At 39.0% G+C, this 11502-nt stretch overlaps 1 long non-coding RNA gene across 2 annotated transcripts; it reads right to left on the bottom strand.

Moving 5' to 3' along the window:
• Positions 1–1615: 1615 nt before the first annotated feature.
• On the bottom strand, positions 1616–10542 carry LOC132536242 (uncharacterized). Of its 2 annotated transcripts, XR_009547898.1 has the most exons (4): positions 10092–10542; positions 7939–8065; positions 3200–3268; positions 1616–2094 (listed from the first exon to the last, which is right to left on the bottom strand). It is a non-coding gene; the product is annotated as an uncharacterized LOC132536242 (long non-coding RNA). The 2 variants fall into 2 exon arrangements; XR_009547899.1 differs by lacking the exons at positions 1616–2094; positions 3200–3268 and adding an exon at positions 3840–6846.
• Between the last annotated feature and the right edge of the window lie 960 nt (positions 10543–11502).

Below are 11502 nucleotides of genomic sequence, written 5' to 3'. Positions count from 1 at the left end.
AATCCTTTCGATTATATCATCTTTTTGCAGTATCCATAGTGATTTGAATTATTTTTATTATTTGTTGGTTTGTTTTATTTCTCTGAAGCTTCATTGGATTGTGTCATGGGAGTATAGGCTGGTCCCTATGATCTATCTATCATCTGATCTATCTATCATCTATCTCTCTATCTATCTATCTATCTACCTATCATCAATCATCTATCTATCTATCTATCTATCTACCTATCATCTATCTAATATCAATCATTTATCTATCTATCAATCATCTATCCATCTACCTATCATCTACTATCATCAATCATGTATCTATCTATCTATCTATCTATCTATCTATCTATCTATCTATCTATCTATCTATCTACCTATCATCTATCTAGCTATCATCAATCATCTATCTATCTATCTATCTATCTATCTATCTATCTATCTATCTATCTACCTATCTATCTATCTATCCATCCATCCATCTATCTTTCTTTCTCTGAGAGAGATTAATGCAAAGCACTCTCACCTCAACTTAGGTCCTTTTCCACCATCATGCACTAGAAACACAAGAACCTCTCCTTCTTTCTCCCTGCCATCCTGCCCCAGAGTATTTTGCTTGATGCCAGTTTAAATTTCACTTTGTGTTTCTCCTTCCTGTCCTTGTTTCTTAAATTCCATCCATGAGCCAGGTTGTAAGGAATTTTTTCTAATCATTTGGTCTTATCTCACTTGACCTTCAATCTCTATCCAAGATGAGGCAAAGGAGTCTATGTGATTTTAACCCCCTTCCCTTTCTTCACAACCAGCTGCCATTGGTTCCTGGGACTTTATCAGGTAATACTCATGATAATTACGAGTAACCTGAACACTGAGGAGTATGGTGACATAAGATAATGTCCAGTCTCATTCGTTCTTCCCTAAAGTTCCTCCTCATTCCCTCTTTCTATGAAACGCCTTACCATTGTTCTCCCCAGGAAAGTGATGTTGAGAGACTTAATTTTTCTCATTCTCAGCTTTGGTTGACACTAAACGAATCCTACCACACTTTTTCAGGGGCTGCTGAGATTGGGTTTGACTTAACCTACACCCTGGGTGCTTCTTCTCAAGTTGGGGCTGTCTGGCAACAAGAGAATGAACCACAATTGCTTTATTTTTATCTATAGTCTCAGCATTATAAGTGAATTCCAGGGCTGGGAAAATAGTACCATGGTAGTAAAACTGGCTTTCATGTCTTAGTCTCAGAGATCTCAGGTTTAATTCCCAGCACCACTGTAAATCCCAGAGAATCAGTGCTCTGGTTTCCTCTTTTTATCTCTTGATAACATTCATTAAGATAATATATATATATATATTAAATATAAAGATAAAAAAACTAAGGTCGGTGAGACAGCTCACCTTGGAAGATGACTGTTTTGCCATTCACAACATAGGGGTTTTTCTCCTCTTCTCCCAAGGTACTGGGAGAATCTTCAGTGCTATGGTGTCTATACATCTCTGCCTATTTCTGTATGGAAAAAAAAGTTGACCTGTAGCAATGTAATCTTGGTGACAAATAGAAAGAAAATCGAAAACACAGAAGAACTTTGTAAGGATTTATTAAAAAAAAAAACAACTTGAGTTTGTTAAACTTTGACTGGAAGGCAAGAAATTCATAAACACATTTCTGGATCATTTATAACATGAAGGTACCATTTTGATTGCCATCCTGGGAAGTGAATATATGAATTTGTCATTGCACGGAAACTTAGATGAACCAGAGAAAGAGGGATGAGAACAGGTCAAGTGTGTACCCAGCCTGCCCAGCTGCCTTCTCATAGGTAAACATTCTGGAATGGCATCTAAGGAGGAAGCTGAAGTTAGACAAGGAAAATCAATGCTTCTGTTTCCTTGCCAAAGTCCCAGACAAGAGGATTAATTTATGTCGACAGTCTGTGTAAGATCTGTGTGCTTTTATGTCTATTATTATTTCCTTCACAGCTTGAATGGTGGGTGGGGAAAGCATGTCTCTTCCTCAGTATCAAACATCACTCCCATCTCCTCCAATCAAGTGCAGGCTGGAGTTTGATGTTTTCATGAATTTTGATATTATAGCCAAAAAATAGTCACCTGGAAGAAAGTAGGAAAGCATTTCCAAATTTGATAAAACATTTCTGCTTCAGGGGTCTGCTTCAGTGTCACACTTGATTAAGGAGACATAAAAAATAAAAAAAATATATGGTCTCTAGGAATGGTTAATTCATAGTGCTGGCATTATTAATTGATAACTCTGGTGGCAATAAAAATAAACATAAAAATATATCTGTTTCTAATAAATAATCAGTTTTACAAAATTTTACAAAGCAGAGTCTCATCTTTTGGGGGAGATATGAAATCTTACCTCTGAGATAATTGTCTTATAAAGCAACCTATCTTTTATAATATTAAAAAAAATTATCCAAGGGAACAAAAACCTAAAATAAATTATTGAGCAATGTACTTCAATGTACTTTTGAAAGTATCTGTATTTATTTATTGTTGGATAGAGACAGCTAGAAATAGAGAGGGGGAGATAGAAAAACACCTGCAGCACTGCTTCACCACATGTAAAGCTTTCCCTCTGCAGTTGGGAGCTGGGGGCTGAGCCCTGGTCTTTGTGCACCTAGGCATGTGTGCTCAACCAGGTGCACCACCACCCAGCCCCCATGATTATAATTTCGTTAAAATAGATATATAGAATAGTCCACGAGGTGTTGCAGTTCATACCGGTTTGGGCTCACAATCAAGGATCCTAAGAACAACCCCAGCATTGCTGAGTGATATTCTGATTCTATATCTATTTTCCTTACTCTATGTCTCATGTTAATAACTAAAATGACCTCTTAAAATAAATGCACAGAGAAAATATTGAATGTTAACAGTGGCCAACTGGACTACATCATCCTGCATGTCTTGTTCTATCTTCATGCATTTTCTGATTTTTCTGCCACAAGTACATTTTTGGTTCTGTAATTTGAGCAGAGCTAGATACCTGCTACAAAAAAAAATGTGGAACTAATAGCTTTCAGAGTAAGATGATCTGAAACTTTATACATATAATGATTTTATATTTAAGTGCAGAACCAGAGGTCTTCCTACCTTATCTTGCTGAAGAACCATGCAAGTGGTTGATGTCTCCTTTCACATTACCCCACTCTTACAAGAAATGCTTATGTTTGCCTTTTGATTTGATTACCTGCATTCTGATTCATCCAGAAAAGGAACACTTGGAGCATAAACATTGACTGGGAAAGAACAAAGAGATCTGAAAAGAACAAAGCCAGTTTTGTTTTTGCACTTGACTACTTTCTATCCCCACATCTGAACCTGATTTCCTCATCTACTAAATGGCAATTTCTCTATCTACACCACTGCAGACATATTACATGCATTATCTCTTTTCATCAAAACCCAATGAAGTAGTGCCTGTTCACTTTGACAGATAACGATTCCTGTACCAAATAATATTGCTTTGCTCCTGGGCTCTGGTTAGGGTGGGCTTCTGTAAGTGAATGGACATTAGAAACAACATCTTATTTTCTGATTCCTGCCTGTTTCTCTTGACCCTTGTACCTTTTCTGACATCCAGTGATAAAGAATTTTCTCACATATTGAATATTGCCTAGCTAGGAGTCAGATAAAGATGGATGATGATGCACAAATCATAACTAACTACCTAGTCCCACCAGAAAGATGGAAGTTGTCTTATGGAGGTTGCTTACAATATGTCTCAACACTCTGCAAGGAACAGACTACACAGATCTGGTAATTGATCTAGAATGGTTCATCCAGTCACTGAAGTCAACTTGTTGGCCATGGGACTAGATTCCTTTCTATATTTCTTTTTGCCTTCAGAGATATTGCTGAGGTTTTGTGTATACACTATGAATCCATTGAAATGGGCTGTCTTTTTTTTCATTTTATTAGATAGGACACAGAGAAATTGAGGAAAGAGAGAGAGAGAGAGAGAGAAAGAGAGAGAGAGAGAGAGAGAGAGAGAGAGAGAGAGAGAGAGAAACCTATAGACCTGCTTCCTTTTTTGAGAAGTGACCACCTGCAGGTGATGAGATGGGGACTTGAATTGGGTTCCTTGTGGGGGTCCTTGCACTTCATACCATGTGTGATTAACCTGATGCATTACCACCTGGAATTCTTTCTTCTTTCTTTCTTTTGTTCTTTCTCATCCTTTCTTTCTCTCTTTTTTTTCACTGGCTCACTAGTCTTTTTCCTTTTCTATATAAACCTTAGACCTTGACTCAAGATTTGATTTTCTTTTTTTAATATATATTTTATTTTTTATTGGGGAATTAATGTTTTACATTCAACAGTAAATACAATAGTTTGTACATGCATAACATTCCCCAGTTTCCCATATAACAATACAACCCCCACTAGGTCCTCTGTCATCCTTCTTGGACCTGTATTCTCCCCATCCACCCACCCCCACCCCAGAGTCTTTTACTTTGGTGCAATACGCCAATTCCAGTTCAGATTCTACTTGTGTTTTCTCTTCTGATCTTGATTTTCTTTTTAAATGTAAGTATTCCATCTTTTTTCAGGTTTCTAGCATCTAAATAAACAAACTTTTCTTGAACCAACTCTTATTTCTTGAATATTGCCTCTGAATGAATGGACATCTCAATCTTGTCATCTGATAAAATTTGAGTGATTCTCAAGAATTATTGGTCAGGGAGATCAGAGCTATGTTGTATAACACACAGCTTCTAGCAGATATTCAGACACATCCAGCTACTGCTATGGTGGCATTTTGCAGGTGACATTGAAGTCCCTGGTTAGTTGACTTTGGCTAACACAGATGGAGATTATTCTGCATAAAGTCTGACTTCATCAGTTGGAAGAACCTTAATAGAAGAGGACTTAGAGTTTCTTCCTTGGTTTCAAGGGTCCCAAACAGTTGTTGCCTCTCTAATTGCCTACTTTACTCTGGATCTTCCAAGAATCTCTCCTGTGTGAATAGCTAGCTCAAGTCCTTCTTGTCTGTGTTCATAAGGGGTTTCACATTCAATTCTCCCACAGAGGGGTGTAAGCTAATTTCAGAAATAATTACTTTATGTTGAACACTGCCCATTATGTCCCTCCTTCCCTCAAGGTAGATAATGTTTTCAGCACTATTCTGAATATAATTAAACTTAAAGAGTTTTGTTACCCCATGTTTTGCACTGGAATTCCAAAGCCAGGACCTGGCAACTGTATGCTGTACTTCTAGGGATCAGAGAGGCTGCCAAGCTGTCCTGAAAAGATCTTACGAGATCAAATAAGCAAACAGGCAGGATCCCTAAAGACATGCAATAGACTGATCTTCTTACTACCATAGCCCTGCTCTTGTGAGTCAGACACATGTATGTTCTATGAACGAATAAATGAAAAATGCAAAATGCCAATCATGCACAGGCATTGTTATTATGACAATGCCAATATTTCACTTGCTTGTGATCTCATGCACTTAGTCATTGCATATCTGTATGCTTGAGAGGAAGCACACAAAGCCTGTTGTTTTATGGGTGGAAACCCTAAGATTTACAATCTCATTTCAACTGGACCACCTGTATTCCTTGACTAAGCTGGTTAAGAGTACTACCTCAAGATTCAATAATAGAAAAGTAAAATAGAATGTATTAGATCCTTCTCTGGGTCCTAAGAAATATCACCGAGGGTGCTTAGATACTAACTGAATGGTTGGGGTGCTTCTTCTGGGTTTCGAGTAGTGACATCATCTCTTGCTCTGCAGTTACATAAAGAGAGCTCAGGAGGAGGTGGTTCATTCTTTAGAGGCTCTTACAACATGGGTGCGACAGGACAGTCTGCCTGAACTGAGCACAGGAGTCAGATCAGCTTCTAGTGTCTGTTTCTTTACAATAACTTCACAGAAGAATTCAACTGAGCAAGTAGGTGCTGAGGAAAAGTTTAAGTGGTGACTCTTCTAAAACAAGTATTATTACTATTACTATCTTTGCAGAGTTATCCTTGGATTTCCAGTTCCTAGGGTCAGGCCTACAAACTGCAACTTCTCCATGTTTGTTTAAGAGGATACAATTTTAGGCTGATCTGAACATTCCAGAAGGAGGTTATTTTTTTTCCCTCGCATATGTAAACAAGTCTAAAACTTGACTCTAAGTCTTATATCTTCAGATGTCTTTGAACACTGGTGCTAACATTTCTCCTTCTGATAATGGATTGTCCAGATGCTGTTTAAAGTCATCTTCTGATTTGGAAATATAGCACTTCCTAGGAAAAAAGAAGGGGTGGGGGCTATTTTAGCCTTGAGCTAGGACGTACAAGCTATTTTACCACAGAGAGCTCCCCAAAGTGTAACATGAATTTCTCATATAACTCTAAAAACAGATACAATGGCTGAGCCTGACAGCAGGGAATTTTCTGGAGGCTTTTCCCCCTCTAGCGTGATTGTTTCTCATAAGACCATAATTACCAGGGAAACTTGCAGGGCCTTTCTAGGGAATTTAAACTCATTGGGGATTTGAAAAGGACTCTAATGGAAGATGTAAGAATGAGGCATCATCTGGGTTTCCCCAATGGAGAATTTCTGTGCAAAGTCATTTCATTGATTCTTTTTAAATGAAGCATTGTGCTGTGGTCTCCAGCCCGATTTCTTCACAAGAAATGGTAGAAGTCCAGTGCTGTGAAGTGAAGATGGTGTTGTCTGTTGGATTTCAGGACTTGGAGACTTTTATTTCATTTTGTTTTGACAGCCAGATCCATCTTCTCACAGCAGCCTTTTTCTTTGTTTTCATTCCCCAGACTGAGGGCATTAATTAAAGACTCCCTCTCACCTTATTCATAGAGGTTCTGTCTGAAAGTTCAGGGCTGTCAGAAAAAAAAAAGTGTCATCACAGCATCTAGGTTGGGGCTGGGAAAATACCAATAAGCACATTAAACAAAAGAGGAGTTAAAAGGCAGTAAGACAAATTTCCTTGATATGGGCCATTTCACTGCAAATCCACTTTCATATCTCTGAGCGTACACTTGACTTGTGCATATAAAGCATGTGGCAACAAGAGCTGAAATCTAATCACTCAGAGAATAGGAATGAAATGTGACAAGGCTGCTGTGAGTGAAAATGAAAAAGAAATCAATCGTTTGTTCTTTGGGGGGTTAAGAGAATAAATTGGGTTACCAAAACTTTAATCTAGCCAGGAAGGCACATCTTTTGTTAAGAAAAGAAATGACTTTGTTTACCAATTATCTCTGTAGGATCAGAGGGTAGGATGCAGGTAAAGATGAATGCCCTTGGGAGCCTCCCTGGCTTACAGACTCAAAAAATAAACATTGGGGAGTGTGTTGTCAGCAAGTTATTTAATGTTTCTGGAAATCAAACTATCTACATCTTGAAATGGCAAGTCCATTGCCATCATCAAAACAGTTTACTGAGCGTCCAACAGTGTACGTTACTGGGTGGCAAAGAAGAAACTGAACAGATATGAAACTTTTAGAAAGGCACTTAAGAGATTCTGGCATGACTGAAATCAGTATATATTTTTAAATCACACATGTGACATTTAATAAAAATATTTTGAATTCAATTTTTGTCTTTTCTTTCTATGTGTGATTGGTTTATTTCTTAAAGAGACAGAGAGAAATTGACAGAGAAGGGGGAGATAGAGGAGAGTGAAAGAAAGAGATACCTGCAGCACTGTTTCACCACTCATGAAGCTTCTCTCCTGCAGCTGAGTATCGGGGGCTTGAATTCAGGTCTTTGTAAATCATGTGAGTTTATCTAAGTTCATCACCACCTGGCCCCTCTTCTAATTGAATTTTGTTCAAGTATTGCAAAATGTATACATAGTATTGGCATGTGGATACATATGCTCCACTATGTATATGAGCATTTTTTTTTACTTCACTCTTCCTCAATAAAGATTCCAGTGCTAAAGTGCAAAAGTGGGGATCACCAGTAACCTGGGAGCAGGTGACAGGAGGCCAAGGTCAGAGCTGTGAAGGGAGCTTGCTGAGCTCTGGACCTGAAGGAGAACAGTTCCTGCTGTGAGTGCTCTTCCCTGTAGCTTGGCCACCATCTCCTTTGAGTCTGGAATGAAAAGAGAGAACACAAGTCTCTGACTTCTTTGGTAAATAGGAGATCAGAACTAAGGTCATCCTCTCACAGAAATCACATTTATTATTTATCTTCTTAGCATGATTTGTTGGGGACTCTGCCAGAGACAGAGCAGTCAGGTGGCACTGAACTGCCCACCCCCTCTGGCCTTTGGTTTCCCAGACCAGATCTCTGTCCCACAGTTCAGATGGAGACATTATTGTCCTCAAATGGCCGTGTCCAGAGAAAGACTCAGGGTCACTATTACTGTCATCCTGAGTAATTGTGGTAAATCATCACATTGGATCCAACTAGGGATTCATGATAGCACTTAATTTTCCTTATTTGCCCTTATAATCTCTGCAAAGTCACCACTGTCTGAGCAGCAGTGTGAGTATGATTCATTTCTCTGCCTGCAGCAGGAAGCAGTTCCTACCAGACCCTCAGTGCGTGTTTGTTGAATGGGTAGACATCTACAGCACAGAATCTATCATGGAAATTAGCACGGGTTCACATCCCCCACATAGAAACTGGAAATTAAATCATGATCTAATTAATTTGATCCACATAAGACATTCAAACTGGAAACAAGACTTGAATATGGATTTTTCCATGTGGTTATTTCAGTCTGCTTATAGTGAATGAAGTGTTACCATATCTATGAATTCCTTACCACAAAATGCAAGACTATTTTATGGCACCTCGTTTATTCTCTCTGTGAAAAACTACAAATCAAAATGATGTTTCCTAATTAGGCTTGGAGAGGTGGGAGAAGGAAAGAAGAAAAAAAATAAATGAGCTGTGTAGATTTTCCTATTAAAAATCAATTCTAGAACAATACAAAAATAAAGAATGGCAGTTTTTATTTTATTTGCTTTTTGTGGCCTCAGGGCATTGAACAACTATGATTTCATGACTCCCATGACAACTTATTCACTCAGAAAGAGAGAGAGAGAGGGAGATACACCATAGAAGTGGAGCTCCCCCCCACAGTGGATGGCAAGGTACAAACTTGGATCAACTATTGCTCTGAAGCACACCCTTTTATTGCTAAATAAATAAAACAGTAAATGCTGCTCTCTCCAATGACAGTGCATAAGGATCCAAGTTTAAGCCCCTAACCCCTCACAGCAGAGGGAGAGTTTTATGAGTGTTGAAGCCATGCTATACGTTATCTGTCTTTCTCTCTTCCTCTTTATCTCCCCCCTCCTTCTCAATTTCTCTGTGTCTCTATAAACAATAAAATAATAAAATAAAAATGAAAAGAAAAGAAATAATATGACCACCAGGAGTGGTAGATCCATTCTATAGGCACCGAACTCCAGCAATTTCCCTGATGAGAATGAAAACAAAACAACAAAAAAAATAGCATGTGGACATTTGAGAGCATGGGGCTACCCATTCTTCAAGATGAATGATATTCAACATTTTGTATCAACATGATGAATGACTGGAGTTACACAGAGGAGAGAGTAGAGGAAGGAAGAAAGGAGTCTACTGCTTTGCCTCAGAGAAAACACTTTTTTTTTTTTTAAATCAGAGTACAGTTCAATAGTTCAATTCTGGCTTGTGGTGAAGTGAGGGATTGAACGCAGGACTTTGGAGCCTCAGGCACAGAATTCCTTTGTATAAGGATTATTCTATTTCTCCTGCCTGATAATAACATTCCTGAAACAAGCAGGATACTAGAAATATCAAGGTATCAAAATTCCAGAAAGAACTACTCCCTGGCAACCCCCTAAAAGCTAACTCTGTTTTGGTGTGCACATTCTTTCTAGTTTTGTCCTGCTCACCATACCTGCATCTTAGGAATAAATTGCAGTGCAAAGAATTCCTAGGTGCTGAATTTCCAGTAAATTGCGAAACCCTGCCCCTCTCACCCAAGACAAGCTCTGAATCAATACAAACCTTTGATTTTCAACATTACTTGCCCTTTCTGAAACTGTATCCAATTTATCACAAAGGACCACAAAATTGATTTAAAAACAATGTAGGGCAGCTAGAAGTAGTTCTTCCTTACCTGAATTGTTTTTGAAAAGCGCTGCTATCCTTCACTGGGGAGGGATTGCAGGGAGGTTAGCTGGGCTATTACTCTTATCCTCTTAAGAATGGTCTCTGAACTCTGAAGTTAAACAGATGAAGTCCTGGTCAAGGTCTGTCTTCTCTCCTGACCTGTCTTTATAGGTAACTGAAGATCTTCCACAATGTCAGCTTCACTTTGCACAGTACAGGGAGGTACCTGCTCTCTGCCTCTCAGGAAGCACAGAGACCAAAATCATTCTCACTCATTCGTCATGCAGTGCCCACTCAGTCTGTCCATACTGTCATGATGAACCTGAGGAGCTGTTCTCCACAGAAAACAAAGAACTTTGGGCAGAGTGAGTTCCTTCGTGAAACAGAGGCCAAGGCATTTAACCCAGAGCTACAGGAGTGGAGAGAGTCTTTCTCCATGCCCTGTCAGCTCTACCTTGATTTCCCAAGACTCACCCCTTCATTGATTAGTTTTGGGTTTCCTTTGAAGAATTGGTGCTCAATCAACATGAAGCTTATTCGGAAAACCACTTGTCCTCTCCATAGTCTGCTATGAAAAATGCTAGAGCCCAGCGTTATTGGACACCTGACACAGTGACTAGTGTAAGTGAAAACATACATTTGAAGCATTTGTCATTATTTCAAAACTACTTAAAATTATTAGTAGCATTCTGTTGGGGTATTTAATAAAGACATGACGTAGACGTGAGGTGTGCATCACAGAGAATTGACATGTGTCTTTTTTTTTTGTAGCAAATTACACACCCACAACACCTCTCCCTCAAATTCTTCTTTTTTACTTATTATTTTTTTTATTTATAAAAAGGAAACATTGACAAAACCATAGGATAAGAGGGGTACAACTTTGCACATTTCCCACCACAAGACCTCCGTATCCCATCTCCTCCCCTGATAGCTTTCCTTTTCTTTATCCCTCTGGGAGTATGGACCCATGATCATTATGGGATGCAGAAGGTGGAAGGTCTGGCTTCTGTAATTGCTTCCCTGCTGAATATGGGTTTTGACAAGTCTATCCATACTCCCAACCTATCTCTCTCTTTCCCTAGTGGGAAAGGGCTCTGGGGAAGCGGAGCTCTAAGGCACATTGGTGGGGTTGTCAGTCTGGGGAAGTCTGGTTGCATCCTGCTAGCATCTGGAACCTGGTGGCTGAAAAGAGAGTTAACATACAAAGCCAAACAAATTGTTGAGCAATCATGGACCCAAAGGTTGGAATAGTGGAGAGGAAGTGTTGGGGGGGTACTCACTGCAAACTTTTACTTCTACTTTCAGGTATTGTTTTGCACTAGTTTATGGATACATGTGAACATATGCTCTCTCTCACAGAACCTGGTCTATATCTAGGTTTTGGGACTTTGTTAGAAAGTGAACCACCTGGGATG

The sequence above is a fragment of the Erinaceus europaeus genome, unplaced genomic scaffold (genome assembly GCF_950295315.1).
Source record: "Erinaceus europaeus unplaced genomic scaffold, mEriEur2.1 scaffold_688, whole genome shotgun sequence".
NCBI classification, from domain to species: Eukaryota; Metazoa; Chordata; class Mammalia; order Eulipotyphla; family Erinaceidae; genus Erinaceus; species Erinaceus europaeus.
The sequence above is the reverse complement of the archived record's forward strand: the minus strand, read 5'-3'. Positions and strand labels throughout refer to the sequence as shown.